Genomic DNA, 19,683 nt, shown 5'->3' with positions numbered 1-19,683 from the left:
ATTTCAGTATGGAAAAAATAAACATCACTTATTTGGAAATGTGAACAGATTAAGGGTAAACTATCTACCTAAAATAATCTTTTACTTAAATTACAAAATCTAGAATTTGAATCGTATATTAAATAAAATTCTGTGAATGGGCTTGACATCTAGTCATCTTTTGTCGTAGATGCAGGCTTCAAAGGCATTTTCATTACTAACTTATCAATTATATTTTGTTTTGTTGGTTTCTGACAGATTAGCTAGCAGAGGATGATTGGATGTGGATGAATAAAAAAAAGAACAGATTATCAGCCAAGGAAAGGTTAGCGAATAAGATAAATTAGGCAAAGATCTGGGGTCATTATAGATCCAGATCCAAAGGAAAATGCTAAAAATGCTATATTCTTACTTTGGAGTTTAAAAATTCATATGCAAATATTTCTTTAGGAAAAAAAAAGCCTGGAGCAAACTATAGGCAGTTTACCAACTAAGAATGCAGGTTTATTTGATCTAATTATTTAACCTTTCAGGGGCTGTTTCTCCTCATTTTTTAAATGGCAATGACATACTCCACAGTTCCAAAGATCTGAAGATTTCTAAACAAAGATTTTTTTCATCAGTTTGGCACCAAACTCATTTGGCAGCAAAACTAGACCTGAACTGATCAGAAGAAATTTATGGTACTACTTATCTTACTTTTCTTAATAATATTCCTAAGTAAGTTTTTACAGCAGAAATGTTAATGTGATTGATTATACCCAAATAAGTGTGTGTGTGTGTGTGTGTATGTGTATGTGTATGTGTATGTGTATGTGTATGTGTATGTGAGGGACGTCGTTAAGAATCACAAAATCAGGACAGCCCAGGTGGCTCAGCGGTTTAGCGCCGTCTTCAGCCCAGGACGTGATCCTGGACACCCAGGATCAAGTCCCACGTTGGCTCCCCTGCATGGAGCCTGCTTCTCCCTCTGCCTGTGTTCTCCCTCTCTCTCTCTCTTTCTGTCTCTCTCCCTATGTGTGTGTGTCTCTCATGAATAAATAAAATCTTAAGAAAAAAAAAGAATCACAAAATCACAGAAGGGTTTTTCTTAGCACTTAATAAGTTGATTATAAAAATTATTTGAAAACAAAAGACCAAAAATAACCAAAGCACTCTGGAGACAAGCAGTATAGCATGTTAGGGGTAATAATGTTCTCTGGAGCCAGACTGCCTAGTTTACAATCCCACCTATGGAACTTACTCACTGTAACCTAAACTGTTACTTAACCTCTCTATACCATAGTTCCTCATCTGTAGAATCAGGAATAATATGTGATACAAAATGGGTTCATATATGTAAATAAAAAGAAGAATGTTGGGAGGAATTGCCCTGTGTAACATTAATTAGGGAAGAATGATACTGCCATGGGGACAGGACAAAACCAACTACAGGAACTAAATTGAAGAGATCTAAGAGAACACTCATTCTTAGATCAAACTTTGTTTTTATTTTTATTACATTCCTGTGACTGACTTACTTTACATATAGAAGTTCATACTTCCTAATCTCCCTCCCCTATTTGGCCAGCTACCGGATTGTTTCCTGTATCTATGAGTCTGTTTATGTTTTGTTTGGTTCATTTGTTTTTAGGTTATGTATGTAAGTAAAATCATATTATTTGTCTTTTTTTCTCTCAGACTTGTTTCACTCAGCATAATACCCTCTAGGTCCATTCATGTTGTCTCAGATGACAAGATTTCATTCCTTATTGTGGCTGAGTAATAGTCCATTGTGTGTGTGTGTGTGTGTGTGTGTGTGTTCTTCATCCATTCATCTATTAGGGGACATTTGGATTGTTTCCATATCTTGGCTATTGTAAATAATGCTGCAGTAAACAGAGGGATTTATTTATTTATTTATTTATTTATTTATTTATTTATTTATTTATTTATTTATGTTTTCATTTTCTTTGAATACATACCCAGAATGTGGAATTGTTGGATCATGTGGTAGTTCTCTTTTGATAAAACTTTGATATATCACTGAGTTTTACTTCAGATTCCTGAAAAAGAGAAGAAATAAATATTTGATAAATAGAGCTAAAAGTGAGTCATTAATAAGGAATAAATCAGATTGTGTTGATCACACACACTATACAAAAATTGGCTTTATATGAATTAAGAACTTTATTTTACTTTTTTTTAATTTATGATAGTCACAGAGAGAGAGAGAGAGAGAGAGGCAGAAACATAGGCAGAGGGAGAAGCAGACTGCATGCACCGGGAGCCCAACGTGGGATTTGATCCCAGGTCTCCAGGATCGCGCCCTGGGCCAAAGGCAGGCGCCAAACCGCTACGCCACCCAGGGATCCTGAATTAAGAACTTTAAAAAGGAAAACTTAAAACTTTTAGAAGAAAATATAGTTGCATACCTTTCTGACCTTGGGTTAGAGAATATTTTATAGAATACTTCAAAAGCACAAAACTTAAACTGAACAGATTATGTGAGAATTAAGAGCCTTTGTTTTTCATCATGGACTTTAAAGAGAGCGAGGAGAGAATGAGAAGTTATTTAAAAAATTTCTAGTCAGCAGAAGATTATAATCAAGTATACATAGATCCTATAAATTAAAATATAGAAAATTAATAAGTGGACAAAAATATTAATAGACACATCACAAAACATGCATATCGACAATAAATTTCTGAAAAATCACCCAACTTTACTAGTAATTGGGAGGATATTGATAAATAACATGATGAGATGTCATTCTCTATCACTTGTCAGTAGAATTTAAGAAATCTAATGGAACTGCTACTTGGAGAGGACATGGATCTTTTACAAGTTGCTGGTAACACTATAAAATGATACAAACATTATGGAGAACAATTTGGGCATTGTTTTATAAAATTGAATATTCCTGGATACATACTATCCTTAGATATATAGCCAGGGGAAATTCTTGCACGTATGTGCTGGAAAACATAACAAAAATGTTAATGGTGTCACTGTTCATAATAGTAAAAACACTGGAGATAACAAAAGCATCCATGTGTACTGGAATTGAATAACTATATTATGGAATTTTTATAAAATGGAATAGCATGCAACAATAAAAATTGATCTGTAATTAAACATCATAGATGATGAATTTTAGTGTCATAATCTGAGGGGAATGAGGCAATAAAGCAAATCTTAGAAGACTGCCTACATTTGGTACTCTTTTTAAGAAGTTCAAAAACAAAACCAAGCTGTGTATTGTGTAGGTATGTAGATGTGGGTCATGAAACTATAAAAACAAATATCAACAAAACTCCATGTGATGACTAGAATTCCTTTTTCCATTTATCAGTTGCCTTAACCCCTTGTCAAACCTTCTAGTTTTTTATTTTTTTCTTTTTCTTCTTCTTTTATTTCTTTTTTTATCTTTTATTTAAATTCAATTTGCCAACATATACTATAACACCCACTGCTCATCTCATCATTGTGCCCTCCTTAATGCCCAACATCCAGTCACCCCATCCCCCTATCCACTTCCTCTTCTGCAGCCCTTTGTTTCCCAGAGTTAGGAGTCTCTCATGGTTTGTCTCCTTCTCTAATTTTTCCTCACTCAGTTTCCTTCCTTTCCCTTGTGGTCTTTGGCTTTAGTTAATGGCTTCAACTGTTACTTGTATGCACACATTATCAACATTTTGGATTTGTTGAATTTTATAGGTTGAAGTACATTTCTTTTTCCCCAAAAAGGCTTTATTACACATGGAGGGACGGGGTTCAATCCTTTTTGACTGCTACTTTCCTCATGGCTGCCAGGATGTTAGTTGAGCTACTCTCTCTTCCTCCGGGCACAGATTTATGTCCCCATCCTTTTCTTGATGAACCTGAGGGCCCGATTGCCCTTGGAAACCTTGAGCAATCCAATGGCTTGCTCCTTGTATGGTGGGGAAGCTGCATCTCCCTCACAAACTTGGTGTGCTTGGTGAGGCGCTGTGGCAGTGGCCATGCCTAGGCTTGCTCATGTTCAGTCACCTTGTGGCCCTTGTCGAGGCCCATGTCATGGGATAGCACAGAGCCATGGCTGCTGCTCCCTCATGGCTCCCATGATGGACTGAAATACACTTTTAATCTCCATTTTTAATAGTGAATAAAGAGTTTGTGACATGCCTAAGTCCATACAATTTAGAAGACCCAGAGAGGTTGATATCAAATCTTATAACTGCAGCCCTTATTCTCTCAATGTCGTCTTTTAAGGTTCAAATCATAATTCAAAAGCTCAAATGTTCAAGCAGATACTGTATTTATTTTTTTAATTTAAATTCGATTAGCCAACATATAAGTCTTTAGTCATTAGTTTCAGATGTAGAGTTCAGTAATTTATCAGCTGCATATGATCTCAACATTTTAATAACAGTATATATCACTTTCCTGCTCCTAAAATCACTGCATTATCCTGCCTTGCTTCTTTCTTTAAATAAAGCCACCATTATACAGTAGACTTTAAGTCACAAATTTATCTTCAATTTTCCCTTCTAAATAAATTTTTGCTAATAACCTTTTTTACTTTATCATTTACCTCACCTATGTATTCTAATCTTCAAAGGACCTGAACACAACGGTACTATGCACTTCCTCCTTTTTCACTCTTCCCCTCCTGCTCTCTAGAATGCCTTCTTTTCTTCCTTACTTACCTTAAAATTAATCTCAAACATTTCTCATCCAGAAAGTTTTTAAGGCTACCCCAAACTTACAATTTCTTTATCTCTTCTCTCTTTATTTATAAATTGCTCTTTATCTTTATTTTTGTTTTGTTTTTTTTTTAAGTTATTTATTTATTTGAGAGAGAGAGAGAGGGAGAGAATGAGAACTAATGGTGGGGAGGGAGAAGGAGAATCAAACTTCCCTATGAGCAGGGTCCCAAATGCAGGGCTGGATCCCAGGACCCTGCGATCACGACCTGAGCAGAAGGTAAATGCTTAACTGACTGAGCCACCCAGGTGCCCCATCTGTTTTTTTCTTAAGCCACTTACCTTCTTTGTATTTTGTGTATCTATCTTATTATTCTTACCTGTTGTGTTGGCAGATACCATGTTTACCATGTTTCACTTGTCTTTTTTTTTTTTAAGTTTTATTTATTTATTCATGAGAGAGAGAGAGAGAGAGAGGCAGAGACACAGGCAGAGGGAGAAGCAGGCTCCATGCCGGAAGCCCAACGTGGGACTCGATCCTGGGACTCCAGGATCATGTCCTGGGCCAAAGGCAGGTGCCAAACCACTGAGTCACCCAGGGATCCCCTCACTTGTCTTTTTAATTTCTACATAGCAAAGTCATGGAATGGGTAATAATTTTTCAACAACTTTAATATAACTGTTAGAGAAACCTATAGGATGACTTTGCCATAAAACAGGGAATTACAGCCAAGTTTATTTTATTTTTAAAAAATATTTTATTTATTCATGAGAGACACACACACACAGAGAGAGGCTGAGACACAGGCAGAGGGAGAAGCAGGCCCCATGCAGGGAGCCCAATGTGGGACTCAATCCTGGGTCTCCAGGATTCCACCCTGAGCCGAAGGCGGTGCTAAACCACTGAGCCACCCGGGCTGCCCTACAGCCAAGTTTATATTTGACATGAGACACTAGAAATGAGTACGTCATCTACTTCTAACTATAACAATCATTATTTATTGCAGTTTTTAATCAAGTTATTTATCCGCAAGATTTTTTCCAAGAAAGTTTTTCTCTTTAATCTAGGGCACAGGATATTGGATAATTTGGACAGATACCCTGCAAAAGTAGTTCTTACAAATGTTAAGTCTTTCAACTTACAGGACCAGGTACAAAGCCTGGGGTTTAAATGTACCATGAATCCTGAATTATCTTTTCAAAGAAGCTGTTCATCTACTTTAGAAAAGTTCAGGCTATTTCTTCCTCACTAATGCAGGTAATATATGCAAATAATGGACACACAATCTTCTCCTAGTGAGATAGAATAAGGAATCCTGTACTCATCTCTGAACCCAGTGCCTTTAGCAAGCTGACACTGAGGAAGTGTGGCTTTGCTTTCCATACACACTTTACATCGAGTTCTGGGCAAAGAGAAATTTTCACCGTAATACTTTAGTATTTGAATAAGAAATACACTGTGATCTCATGCATTCACATGAAAATCATATACATATGTCAAAATAGAGTGATTCTCTATTTATTATGATTGTGAAAGTTAATGACTTTCTCTGATCTTTTCCAAAATTACAGAGGCCAAATCCTGAACAGCCTCCACTTTGAGAGTTTAAATGGAAAGTATATTAATCAGATTAAAGAAAGATTTTGAGTTTTGAATTCTCTAATGCAAATTTATTTCTCCCCTTTTTCTTATGATTTTCTTCATCCATTATTTTGCTTTTTTATCTTTATCTAGCCTGAATAAATTTAAAAAATGAAATTATCTTTCTTCTTCCAAGCCCCAAGTTTAAATATTATGAATCTGGTGAATCCAGAAACACATGAGTTTAGATACCATGATTATGCCTTTTGTAAGAGCACTTGCTTTCTTGATGAAGAAATATGTCTATAGCTTATGGTTATTATGAAGACAATCTTTGTCTTTGAGTCAGATTGTCTTCAGTCACATATCAACTCTGATACTTACATACTATACAGCTTGGGGCAATTTGCCCTACCTTTCCAAATTCAGTTGGTCATTCATAAAATTGCCATCATAATGATTTTCATCTCATCATGTTTTTGTGAGATTTAATTGAGATAATATAAAGTTCTTAACTTTGTTATATAACATAGTAAATGCTTAAAAAAGTTATCTACTAAAATTATTAACAAGCAGGCAGTTCATTTCTGTAGTAAAACCAGGATGGATTAGTTTGTAAACTGGTTACATAATCAGATCATCCTGCTACCACTTCTGGTTAACACACATGCAGCATAGGTAAAAATTATTCCTAGACTTTTTGCTGTAATTAGTTGTGTATGTGGATCCTGGAAGTTTGTTATGTCAGGAGGAGTAAGTATTAGTTTACACGTTTACACGTTTCAGTGAAGAATTCTATAAAAGCTACTTCCTTCATCCCTATTATAACCTTCTCTCCCCTTGATATACCAGCAGTGGCAGTCAAAGGTTTCAGGTAAAATAAAATATTCTGGGATCCCTGGGTGGCGCAGTGGTTTAGTGCCTGCCTTTGGCCCAGGGCGCGATCCTGGAGACCCAGGATCAAATCCCATGTTGGGCTCTCGGTGCATGGAGCCTGCTTCTCCTTCTGCCTGTGTCTCTGCCTCTCTCTCTCTCTGTGACTATCATAAATAAATAAATAAATAATATTCCTATTTTTTTTAGTGTTCTCATAGTGTCTTCTGTAGAGCTCTGTTATCATACATTTTACATTGTAATTGGTTTTGTAATGTCTTTTTCAATAAAAATGGAAGGAATAAGAGAGGGAAGGAAGGATAGGAGGGTGAGAGGAAGGAAAGAATAGCAAGAACAAATTCAGAAACACTTTATATTTTCCTGGAATCTTTTACAGATGTTTGGAATTCTCCTTCTGCTAAGAAATAGAATATTTATTCTCTTAAATTTAGATAGATGTTTAGAACTTTTTGTATTTGTATTAAGACTTTCTCTAATGTTCTTTAGGCATTATTTATATTACAAGCACTTGTAATGCCTATAATTATTTATATGCATTATTCATAACTTTTCAAAACTATTGTATGCTCAATTCTTGCTTGTTATTGACATTTTTTATCTAATGGAATACTAACACTATCTGTATCTCTGTCTAAAAGATAAGGTATTTTGTGAGTTGTTTTATAATAGTAAATAATAATCATTTCAAATATACTAAATTATGTGATATAAAGGCAAGTTGACAGTGACCAAGAAGATGACAGCCAATATTTAGAAGAAAACTATAAATATAATAGGCTTCTAAAAGAGGAAAAAAAATAAAAGAGGAAAAATAGCACATAGTCATGCTATGATTTAGGTGAACTTAGCTAACTTTGTTTTATGACATGGCTTCTAAGATCTCTGGATATAATTTCTCAAAAGCTGACTTTCTTGAGAAACCTACTAATTTTTCTGTTAAAAAATGCCAATAGTGTGTTAAGCATAGTTGCAATTGAATAATAAAGTTAGTATATCCATCCCAAGGAGACAATAATACTAAAATATGTTTTTCTTTTTTTTTAAAGGTTTATTCATTTATTTTGGAGAGAGAGGGAGGAACAGAGAGAGAGAGAGAGAGAGAGAGAGCGCGCATGAGCAAGAGGGGCAGAGAGAGAGGGAGAGAGATTTCAAGCAGACTCCATACTGAGGAGAGAGCCTCACGTGGGGCTCTATCTCATGACCTGAACCAAAACCAAGAGTCAGACAATTAACCAACTGTACCACCTAGGTGCCCATGTTTTTCTTTAAATGTCAATTACTCTTAAAATAAGAGAAGATTAACACTACAAAAAAATTAAAGCAAAGCAGAACAAAATAATAGAAGATTTTTAAAAACTTTTAATTAACCTTATTTTAACAATGGAGTAAATGAGACTGAACATCATTCCTCTGCTGTTCTTACACCAAAATATCATAACCTGATTTTAATTACGACAAAACATCAGACAGGCCTAAATTGAGGAACATTGTACAAAATCAATAATGAGTACTCTAAAACATCAAGTTCATGAAAGGAAAGGGGAGAGAAAGCAAAATCACACGTTGGAGAAGAGCAAAGAGAAATAACAGATACAACATGGGGTATAAGCTATGCTCTTGAGGAAGAAAACATGGAAAAACATAGTAGAGAAAAAAAATCATAGTAAAAAGAAATGGATGGAATTTGAATAAAATATGCAGTGTAGTTAATAGCATAGTAACAATGTTAATTTCCTGGTTTTATAGTTGTATTATGGTTACATATGGTGTTAACATTAGGGAAATCTGACTGGAGGATATACAGGAATTCTCTACCATTTTGCAACTTTTCTCTAACTCTAAATTTAATTTAAAACATAAAGTTTAAAAAATTTGCTAACTTTTCCCAGCTCCATAATTTGAATAGAAGAGTTTTGATTAGAACCAAAGTCCCTAGTTTTCTTTTCCCCACAGCACGCTACATCTCCATCAAAGTGGATATCTTTCTGTTTAGTTAACAAAGCAAGTAAATTTCTGTATTTCATTTTATATTACCCTGAAATATTTGCAACTTGCTTAAATAAATGTTCTAATTTTAATATTTTAATAATATTAATGGACTATAAGCAGAAAAGAATCCCTAACAAGTAATGAATTAAGTTAAATCAACCAGTTGAATTATTCTTTAGAAATACTACCAGTCAAATCTGTCTAATTAGCAAGAGGACTCATATATAAATTTGGATTAGATATCAATACGAATGGATTATTAACCATGTCCTATCAAGGCATATTTGGTGTTAAAATACCCTTAAAAAAATCCCTGATGTGCAACTACCAGAGGAGAGAAATTGTGGGAAAATGTCAAATTCTACTAAACCTATATATAAATCCATGGATTAAGATGAAAGTACACATGGAACGAGGTTTTCTGAAAGAAAGGTCTAAATGAAATGTAGCCTGAGGCTTAGAAACTTCTACATTGAGGATCTAATGACATCCAGGAAATAAAAACCTTCCTAAGTAAGAGTGAGGTAAATTAACAACAACAACAAAAGACTATTAGAGCATGAATTTGAGCTCAAATAGCTCACAAATAATCTAGGCAGTAAATATTTTTGAAACTTGTTACAAATCAGGCATTTTATTTTGCCTCAACATTGATGCCAATTTGCCTCTACAACCTTGGGCAATTAATTATTTTAGTCCTTGAATACCTAAAAATAGGATAATCACCTTTAAAATTTGTATCATTATTTTACATTTTGAGAGTTTTTGAAAAGTGGTTAATGTGTGGAAACATTTTAAGTTCTTGGAAGGAAAGCATAAATACTTTCTTTGTCCCTGTTCTTCACAGAAAGAAGTTTTTTTCGTTAGCTGGGAAAAGCAAAAAAAAAAAAAAAAAAAAAAAAAAACCCACAAAGAATAAAAAACAAAAAGCATGATATATACACACACTGTGTTTGAGTTTTGAGAAATAGAGTCTACCAGGTAAAAAAGAAATCTGAAAATACTCTTCAGGATACCAAATTGGAAGAATAGAATTCCTTCACGTATTTCCTCTTATCAAATAATAAAATGATATAATAAATGGAAAGTGAGGGTATAAATTCTTTATTCAGAATTCCTGTCTTTGATCTCAGAGATCCTTTATAAGTAAAATGACCAAGCTGAAAATACTGGTAAGCACTCGGAATACCTTTAAACCATGATAGTCCTTGTGAACTCATCGGCAACATCTGTGTGTGCTTTTGTGCCCCAGTAACATTATTAAAACAGTAAGTGAAAAATTGAAAGACCACAATAATGGTCCTAGAGGACATAGAAAACATGGCCTTTAATAGAAGGATTTTTACAAACAAGCTGATTTCACTCAGGATCTCTTGGGTTGTCATGTTTTTCTCTCTAGGGAGGAGTGTGATCTTCTCAGAGAGAGGCAGAAACAAAACTGAAATCTCTTGCCCATGTGTTTTGAAACACATTAACTTTCCACTGTGAGGACAGTGCTTGAGCCACAGCATAAGTATACCTATAGCTTCCAAATTGGACTTAATAGATCCCCAAATCCAAGGAATATACATCTTTATATATTTTAGTTCAACAGATGAACAGCTATTAGTTCTGGCAGAGAATTTGACCCCCCTGTAACTTCATGAAAAACATGATACCCTGGGTTCTTTTAGTGTTAAAATGCTAGCCAGGTTCACTTGTGGTCTTTTTTCTCTATTTCAGTAAATTATGTCTTTCTGTGATATCATGGGAGATTTGGCATTAAAAGGCATCTCTAAACAAAATCCTTTTGGTGGGGAAGAATGACAACAAACACAAACTTAGGGAAGGAAGTGACTATTGATGACAAATTACTGTTCTGTAGGAACAAGCAGCCATTCAGTGAGAACTGAATGCAGCTCAGGTTTCCTGATGTGTTTGTGGGCCTTCTCTGTCTCTCATGTTGATCCAAAATTCTGTATCAAAATTGAAGTCCAAGTAGGAGTCTATAGAGAATTACTCAAGTCACAAGGTAAATTTTTAAAACATGCATTTTCTGGATGCAAACTTACTTATGACCACTTTTCTTGTATTGGAACAGAGCTTTCTCCTATAAGAGTACATCCACCATTCTTTTTGTCTTCTTTCTTAACATATTTTTAGTAAGATGAGCAATTTGCTTATCTAAATTAGCAAAAAATATTAATAATAACTCCACCTCTGAACTTCTTAATTTTCACATCAATAGCCATTAACTCAAATATGAAACCACTGTATGCTCCTGGACCAGCAGCACTGACATAATCTTTGAGTTTATTAGAAACTCCGTCTCAGGCCCCACCCCTACTCTACTGAGTCTACATTTTCATAAGATCCTGAGGTAATCTCTTGTAAATTAAAGTTTGGAAGCACTACCTTATTTTATTAGATGGGCAGATGTATGCTTTTCACTTCACAATTGGTAGTTGCAGTCGTCCTCCAATTCTGACAAATTGGAAGCTGAGTTATTATGTATATGATATATGTACAGCTGTGTTCCTAAGGCTTATAATTTAGAAACATATCAGAGATACTTATGTGAAAATTAAGGCTCCAATTGGATGTATACATATCGTACTTTAATTTTTAAAAAGATTTTATTTATTTTAGAGAGATAGGACACTTGAGTTGGGGGAGGGGCATAGGGAGAAGGAGAGAATCTCAAGCAGACTGTGTTGAGTGGGGAGCCCAACGTGGGGCTTGATCTCACGACCTTGAGATTGTGACCTGAGTCAAAATCAAGAGTTGAACATTTAATGAACTAAGCCATCCAGGAACCCATTTATACTTTAAGTATTTTACATGTATAAGTATGTAAAAGTTATCAGGGATTTCCTGTTGTGAGAAACAAGCTTATTGTTAAATTTTTAATTTTAGTTCCAGTGTAGTTAACATAGTGTTATATTTTGGATTTACAATACAGTGATTCAACAATTCCATATATCATTACTCAGTGCTTATCATCATAAGTGTACTCTTAATTTCACCCATGTCATCTGATACGCTTTACTTTAAACAAGTACCCTCAGTTAAAGTTAAACTACAATTATTATAGATTATTACTACCGAATTGAAAGATTATATAATCTGTTCTCTACAGATTGTAACATAGGGTAAAGCCAACATCGTCTACTTTATGCCAGATACTATAATTAACTAAAAATTGAGCAGAATAAAATGCGGACTATAAGCATGTCTGTGCATTCCTTCAGGGCAGGACATGCCTCAATATATCAGCTAAATACTAGGGATATAACAATAAATAATACATGGTGGATTCTAAATAAATATTTGTTGAATAAATGATTATGCCCAATGTAACACTATTTTCTCAGATCACAAGGTGAGGAAATGCCTTTCCCTCAAAGTCCTATTCTGATGGAATCATCTTGAACTCCTGGGCCTGTCCTTCCTTTGTAGGATCCTTGATTTCCATTATCTTTCACCTCTCCCATGTATAACACTATAAATTCATGAGGCAGTATTTCAGTATGCAATTGTGACTGACTTTCCTACTACCATTCAGAAGAAAAGACATTGCTCCTGGGATTTGACATGGTATCATCTCTCTTTACATTGACCCAGGTATTGTTGCAACTGAGGAGACAGAGGGCCTTCTCCTTAATAGATTTATTCACTTTTTTTTAGTCTCCCAAATGAACAGCAATGTTTCAGCCTTAGAGCCTTCTCTTAAATAATTTGAGAAATTGAGACATATAGCAAAAGCATTCAGTCAATAAATATGTATACAATACCCATAATACTTAAAGTTGTTTTTAGGTCGCTTTTGGGGAATATTGGACATGAATGAGAACAAACATGATATGACAGATGGTGCTAAGCAATTAGAAGGAAATATATAAACAAAGAGATGTGATGGAAATAAAGTGATTGTGGGAGGCTATTTTAGGTCAGGATGACTATTGAAGATCCCTTCAGGAGGTAGTGATGTTTGGGGCTCATAGAGGTAGAAACCAGAAAATTGAATGTAGGGGAAGTGTGAGGGAAAGAATCAGGAGTGGTATGTAGGGTATGTTTTTTTTTTTTTTTTTTTAAGATTTTATTTATTTATTCATGAGAGACAGAGAGAGAGAGACACAGGCAGAGGGAGAAGCAGGCTCCATGCAGGGAGCCTGACGTGGGACTCGATCCCAGGTGTCCAGGATCAGGCCCTGGGCTGAAGGCAGCGTTAAACCACTGAGCCACCCAGGCTGCCTGGTATGTAGGTTTTTAACAACTATCTGCTCTGTTTTGTGATTCACTGAGACAGTGGATTCACAATATAAATGAATGAGTAAACAAATAAATGACTGAAATTGTTAATGAAAAAGTTAATGAACCTATGAAAGTTTTTGTGTATCTGGGTATGAGAATATTGAGTGATACTCTCACATCACAGTGTCCCCTATAGTGCTATTCCTTACAATTTCTACCAGGATGGAGTCAAAGCACATGGATTCTTTCCTTCTTCAAGATGAGTTCCCCCTACCACCACCTCAGCCTGAGGCATTCTCCAAGAGGCTGGTAGTGACCGTATCTTCTTCCTGTATCAATTCCATAACCTTGCATTCATTCTAATGGGCACAACTAGTTCTGACAATCCTGAAGGTGGGTATGTGGAGACATTTTTTAGGATAGTTATTTTACAAGATAGTACTTGAAAAGTTGGTTTAAAATGTATGAGAAATGTCTCACAAATTTAATAACAGCAACACATTGTTGGTTCTATGAGCACGTATGGAGCCAAGATGCTCTTCATCCCCACCATCTCTCATGCTGAGTTCTCCATATGGACCGACATGTATTGATTTCAGAGTTAGAGGTAACTGTGTGCTCATGTCCTGAGGTCCGTGAACAGAATACAAAAGCTTAGTCCTTACTTGCAGGGAACGATAGGATGTGTCATGGAAAAGTGGTGTGAAATTATGTGAATTATAGTTTTTCAAGACACCAGAGGAAAGAACCAAATTCAGGGTCACAGTGTTTTTCTTTTCTCTAAGTACAATTGTGTTTGAATGTCTTTGATTCTTATGATCTCTTAACATCATTGTCCTATCAGTTTTTGCATATTTGATATTAAAGATTATTTTCTCAATTATGCTGATGATTCTTAAAGTTGAACCCATATAAACAATCATATGCTATATCATTAATTGATGAGAATTTTTTGCATAAGATCATTTAATTGCTCTTTGATTAGGAAACATAAATCAGCTGTGGAGTTGTCAGAGCTTGGAATCAATGACTTAATTTAAAAAAAAAAAATATATATATATATACTACCCAATACTTAAAGTATGCAGCTCACATGTGGCATTACTCTTAAAATGTGGTTGATTGCTTTATCCTTGAGCTTTCCTAAAGGGTTTTATCTGCCTTGAAAATAACAGTATAATAAGATCCTGGCTGGTTTCTACCTCTGAGGAAAGAGAAAGTATGTATGTCTTTCTCACACAGAATGGGCTTAGATTCATTGCTGAGTTGCTTTTGGTCTATGAATCTTAAAAGAAAATATATTTATGTTCCTACAGCCTGTTTCTATAGATGTATTAGAGACTTATCATAGCTAAGAACTATATTTCCCCACTTTATGATTTAAAACTGCAATTATCATAGATTATTACTTAAATAAATTATCATTGGTAATTTTTATTCCAACTGATATGTATGAGATGTGTCTTATTAGAAGCACATTTGCTTGAGGGACTGGGGTGTCTTTTAGAAAAAAAATACACCATTTTTTAAAGTTCAAATAAGTAATATAACTACATTGAGGTTCACATAAAGAGTTAAAGAAATTTTACACCACAGTGAGCAGAGTCATAAGAGAAGGAAGAGTCAAGTGATCAAATATGACCTCTACAAATTCTTCATTTCTATTGTAGTGATGGTCACTTAGGTTTGTAGCCAGATCCAGATATCTTTGGGCTTAGATTTTAGTCTTATGTGCTAGAAGTTGTTTCACTAAAAACAAAGCAAAACAAACTCTCTGACAATATTAGGGCATGAACCACACTCTTTGTATATCCATTTGGAAAAGTAAAATAATAAAAGGTAAAAAGCATTTCTTTACCACCAGATAGAATAAGCCACCATCATGTGGAAGGTATCAAGGAGCACATCACTTTTTGACACGTAGATGCTCCAAGCACCAACTGCCCAATAGTAACAATGTCTAAAAGAGGAAGTCCTAGTGGCACTCCAGTAGGCAGAGGGACCCTGTTGGGAACAGAAATACTGGGACAAGTGGTTTGTAACTAAATTCTTCCTAGTGATATTGGTAGGACAATGACAAAGTGAGATAAACAAGTTTTGACAAGCGACCTGGGTTTGAATTCTATCCACTTAATAAATATATAACTTGGATAAATTATAATTTCAAGTGAGTATTTAATCCTAGTATATATATACACACATATATAAGATATACACAGTTGTGTACTGAATACATTATATGTTTGCCATGTAAATTAAATTGCACAGTAGACATGAAGCACCTCGTGTGGTACCTTCCTGATTGAATGAGTTTGGAATGTTGGTTCTCTTTCTCTCCTTTCCCTCTTCTCTGTATTGACTAAGAACCAAAGAAAAGAGACATAAGGTGAATGGTAGATAGAAAGGAAACCTAAATGAAAAAAAATAAGAGAATATGATCTACATGAAAAAATGGGAAGAGACATGATTAAGAGACAGAGATGAGCTGTTGAACATATCTAAGCTATTGCCTTATCTAAATGAGATTGGAGAAAGGAGAGTTAGAGAAGTGAATAGCTGATTGGTGGAAAAAAATGATTAAAACAGGAAACATTTGCTAAATGTACAAGGATTATAAAAGAACTATTATGAGAAATCACAGTGTATTGAAAAAAAGTGCCTATGAGTTTACTAAGAACATGGCAACACTGCATAGGATACTGTCAAGAGACTTGTATTAAGTCATTTGAAAATAACATTTTTTTCCTCTTTTTTGATTAAATCCTCCTAGAAGCTTGAAGTGTAACAGGCATAGCACATATCCCAAAGTTATACACTGCACCAGAAAGTCAGTGAAAGAAAAACAAAAACCAAACCAAAAAAAAAAAAAAAAAAAAGTAAATGGACATGTATCACATCAGATAACTCACTGGTGATTGAGGGGCCAATCCAGTATTTTTAAAAACAGGTATATAAAAAGGTATTGAAATTATAGGTGTGTATTACAAAGAGGATTCATCTGAACAGTTCTAATCCATGTTCTAGAACCTTTATAGGAAAAACAACACACACCCAGTAAATAATGTGTAGTGGTTACAAGGTTGATATATTGATGTGGTGCATCTAAATAATGATGAATTTGTCTAGATAATAGAGTAGCATCTGAATGGAATTGTTAAAATGCTTCAAATCATACTTAGGTTCATGCAGACCATTTATTGCTCTTTGATCGTGGCTTAGCCAAGAGTCTTGGAGTAGATATTTAAGACAATTTTTGAAAGGTCATTGATGATTCATAGGTGTTTTATGTAAATGTAAAAGTGTTTTTCTCCTTTTGACTCAACTCACTGTGGTGTAAAATTTCTTTAAATCTTTATATGAACCTCAGTTTTTTTTTTTTTTTTTATGTTACTTACTTGAACTTTAAAAAAATATCAGAGTAAAGTTAAAGATAAGTAATGGGCCAACATAAGTCAAGTTGTACCTTCTTGTTATTAATAACTATAGACTGAATGCTTAATTATATGTCAGATTCAGTCATCCACGTCTATATTCAATGATGAAGCTAAAAACCTGACTAAAAATGATTTGTGACAGAATTAGAGTATTTCCCATGCTCCTATGTTTAAGCCAATCATTTAAGAATATGCAAATGTATGGAGGTAATGGACAGGAATTTAACAGATACGTTTCACTTCTTTCTGTCAGTGGTGAGGACGCATATTATCTCTCTCCTTAGACCAAACTGTTAGCAGAATGTGGAACGTAATAGTGGTTTGCAATAAGGATCTTGTGCCAGAGACAATAACCTTCCCTAAAAGAAGCTTAAAGAAAATTTTTAAAAATGTATAGGAGATCATCTTTTAGTTTTGCCTTTAGCAAACCAGCAAATGGGATTTGTAAACGCAGAAAGATATTTATTTTTCCTGGACACCCCAGGTGGCTCAGCAGTTTAGCCGCCGTCTTTGGCCCAGGGCATGATCCTGGAGTCCCAGGATCGAGTCCCATGTCAGGCACCCTGCATGGAGCCTGCTTCTCCCTCTGCCTGTGTCTCTGCCTCTCTCTCTGTCTCTCATGAATAAAATAAATAAAATCTTTAAAAGTTAAAAGAAAAGATATTTATTTTTCTTAAAGACAAAAGAGCCCACCATTATTTCAAACTCTCCAGTTACATGGAAGCTTTACATAAGCAAGAGAAGATTCACTTAACTTATTTCATAGGAAATAGTGGCTATATTTGCTTCTGAAATTTTTTTTGAATATGAATAAATTCAGTAAATTCTGCCCATATCCTCACTTCCTAAACAATGTTAAAACTGGATAATTTTCAGGGGTGGCTGCAGTTACCTCTTGGGTCAGAGGAGTTAAATTCTACATTGTTAATAGTGGGAATAAATAGAACAGCACAGCGTCTGTCTATCTCAGGTTATAATGGTTTTTTTGGTACTTCTGCCAACTTGACTAACACTGAAAAGAAGAGGGGTTTTTTTGAAGGGACATCTCCTGTTGAGCAACAGTGCCTCCTCTCACGTTATTTTTCAGTCGTCTTTGTTATTTCCACCTTCAGCAGCTATTGCCAGGAACCCCAGTGTTCTCCCCCTGTGGGAAGTTGCTACTGCTGAAAAGAATGCAGAGTCAGAGATTTAGAGGGTTTCCTGGTGCCTCTGGCTGAATTCCAGTATGGCTGTAGCTTCTCTGGTGCGGCCTTTCTCAATGAGGGTATTTACTACCAAAGGCCCTAAGGCATTCAAGTCTTTTAGAAGTATGTTAAAGGCATTTAAAACTGAAATGGATGAGAAAAAAACCCAACACGTATAGCAAAAACAAAAACAAACAAACAAAAAAAAAAAACAAAAAACAAACAAGCAAAAAAAAACAATGCCAAACTGTGGTGGGGACAAAAGGAAAACCAAAAATGTTGCCTTCTGCATGAGGTCCTATTGTTTTCCCAGTAAGAGATTCTTGCTGGGAAAAATCAAGCCACTGAATGTCTGCCACACGTTTCTTCTACCAGCATTCCTACCTACACATTCTATTCTGGCTTCCCTTCTTTTATTAACTCTATTACTCTTTAAGGGTACATTCTTCACTTAGGTACTAAGATCCTGCCCCTTTCTCTTACTCAGGCATATGGCTCAAACAATTTTCCTCTGTCTCTTCTACATCAGCAGAATTTTCTCTTTCCCGGGTCAAGCCCATCAAACATTCGAATATACTAATGTTCATATCTTAAAAATATTCTTTTGATTTTAAGCCCTTTGTAGTTGTCACCCCATTTCACTGTTTGTCCTTAGAGAAAAATGCTCAAAAAGGAATTAGTGCTCACTACTACTAATTCTTTTCTTCCCAGATTCCCTTAAAACCACTCTAATAAACATTCCATTCCCAGCATTCCACTGAAACTAATATAACCAAATACTTTCATGTTGCTAAATCCAAAAGTTAATGCTCAGTCCTGATCTTACTTAGACCTTTAGTAATGAATACTTCTTTTCCCCAGTGGTGTGTGATGTAGGGAGACGTTAGGGTTTGGGGCCGACAGCCAAGAAAGAATTCTTAAAACATCTTTGGTGCAAAAAGGTGATTTTATTAAAGCCTGGGGACAGGACCTGTGGGCAGAAAGAGCTACATTGGGGTCATGAGAAGTGGTCAGTTATATACTTTTAAGTTGGGAGGGGGTTAGGGATAGCGTAAATCTCTAAGGAATTTTGGAAAGAAGGTTTCCCGGACCTTGAGGGGGCTAAGCATTGTAAGGAAAACATCATTTATTACTGTCTAATAAAACCTTAGTTATGAGATCCTTCAGATATACATTGGTGGGTCATATGCTTTGGGGATGACTGCCAACATATCTGGGGGGTAAAGATAAAGGAACTTTCCAAATGAATTTTCATACGTCAAAGTAGACTTACAGGATCCTGGGAGTCGGGCTAAGATTGCCTTTTGCCCTTAGCAAAGTATGAACATGGAGGCAGCTGAGTTCCTAGAGGAATGTCACTCTGCCTGTTTCAAGGACTTGTCAATGGGCTGTAGATAGTAAGGAAATTTAATTTTTCTTTTGCTTTTGTTTCACACATCAGTGTACACTTCTGGTTTTCTACGGCCAGTGGGCCCCTCCTTTGCATTTTCCTTTACTGGTTCTTTTTTCCTCTTCCTGACCTCCAGACTTCTTGAGAATGTCCCAAGATTCAGTCCTTTGAGCTTTTTATTTCTCAGTCGATACTCACTTATCCAAGTGCTGTGACTTTAAATTATGTCCATGTGCTGATGACTCCTAAAATTTCATTTCCAACCTGATCTCCTTAACATGTCAAATACGTGTTTTAACTGCCGTCTCATGTCTATTTTGATGTCTAATAGGC

General features: G+C 35.3%; 1 protein-coding gene and 1 pseudogene across 4 annotated transcripts in view; one reads left to right on the top strand and one right to left on the bottom strand.

The window, feature by feature from the left end:
* Positions 1–19,683, top strand: part of LOC144305530 (uncharacterized) — a 355,637-nt gene that overhangs the window by 155,820 nt on the left and 180,134 nt on the right. For 2 of the 4 annotated variants that reach the window (XM_077884436.1, XM_077884435.1), the window contains one exon: positions 513–662. The exons of the other annotated variants lie outside the window; for them this stretch is intronic. The gene's annotated coding sequence lies outside the window, so the exon portion shown is untranslated. The remainder of the gene's footprint in view (positions 1–512; positions 663–19,683) is intronic. 4 annotated transcript variants of the gene reach the window in all.
* Positions 3,734–4,035, bottom strand: LOC144305405 (large ribosomal subunit protein eL36 pseudogene; annotated as a pseudogene).

Source organism: Canis aureus, chromosome 35 (assembly GCF_053574225.1).
Source record: "Canis aureus isolate CA01 chromosome 35, VMU_Caureus_v.1.0, whole genome shotgun sequence".
Classification (NCBI taxonomy): domain Eukaryota; kingdom Metazoa; phylum Chordata; class Mammalia; order Carnivora; family Canidae; genus Canis; species Canis aureus.
The sequence above is the reverse complement of the archived record's forward strand: the minus strand, read 5'-3'. Positions and strand labels throughout refer to the sequence as shown.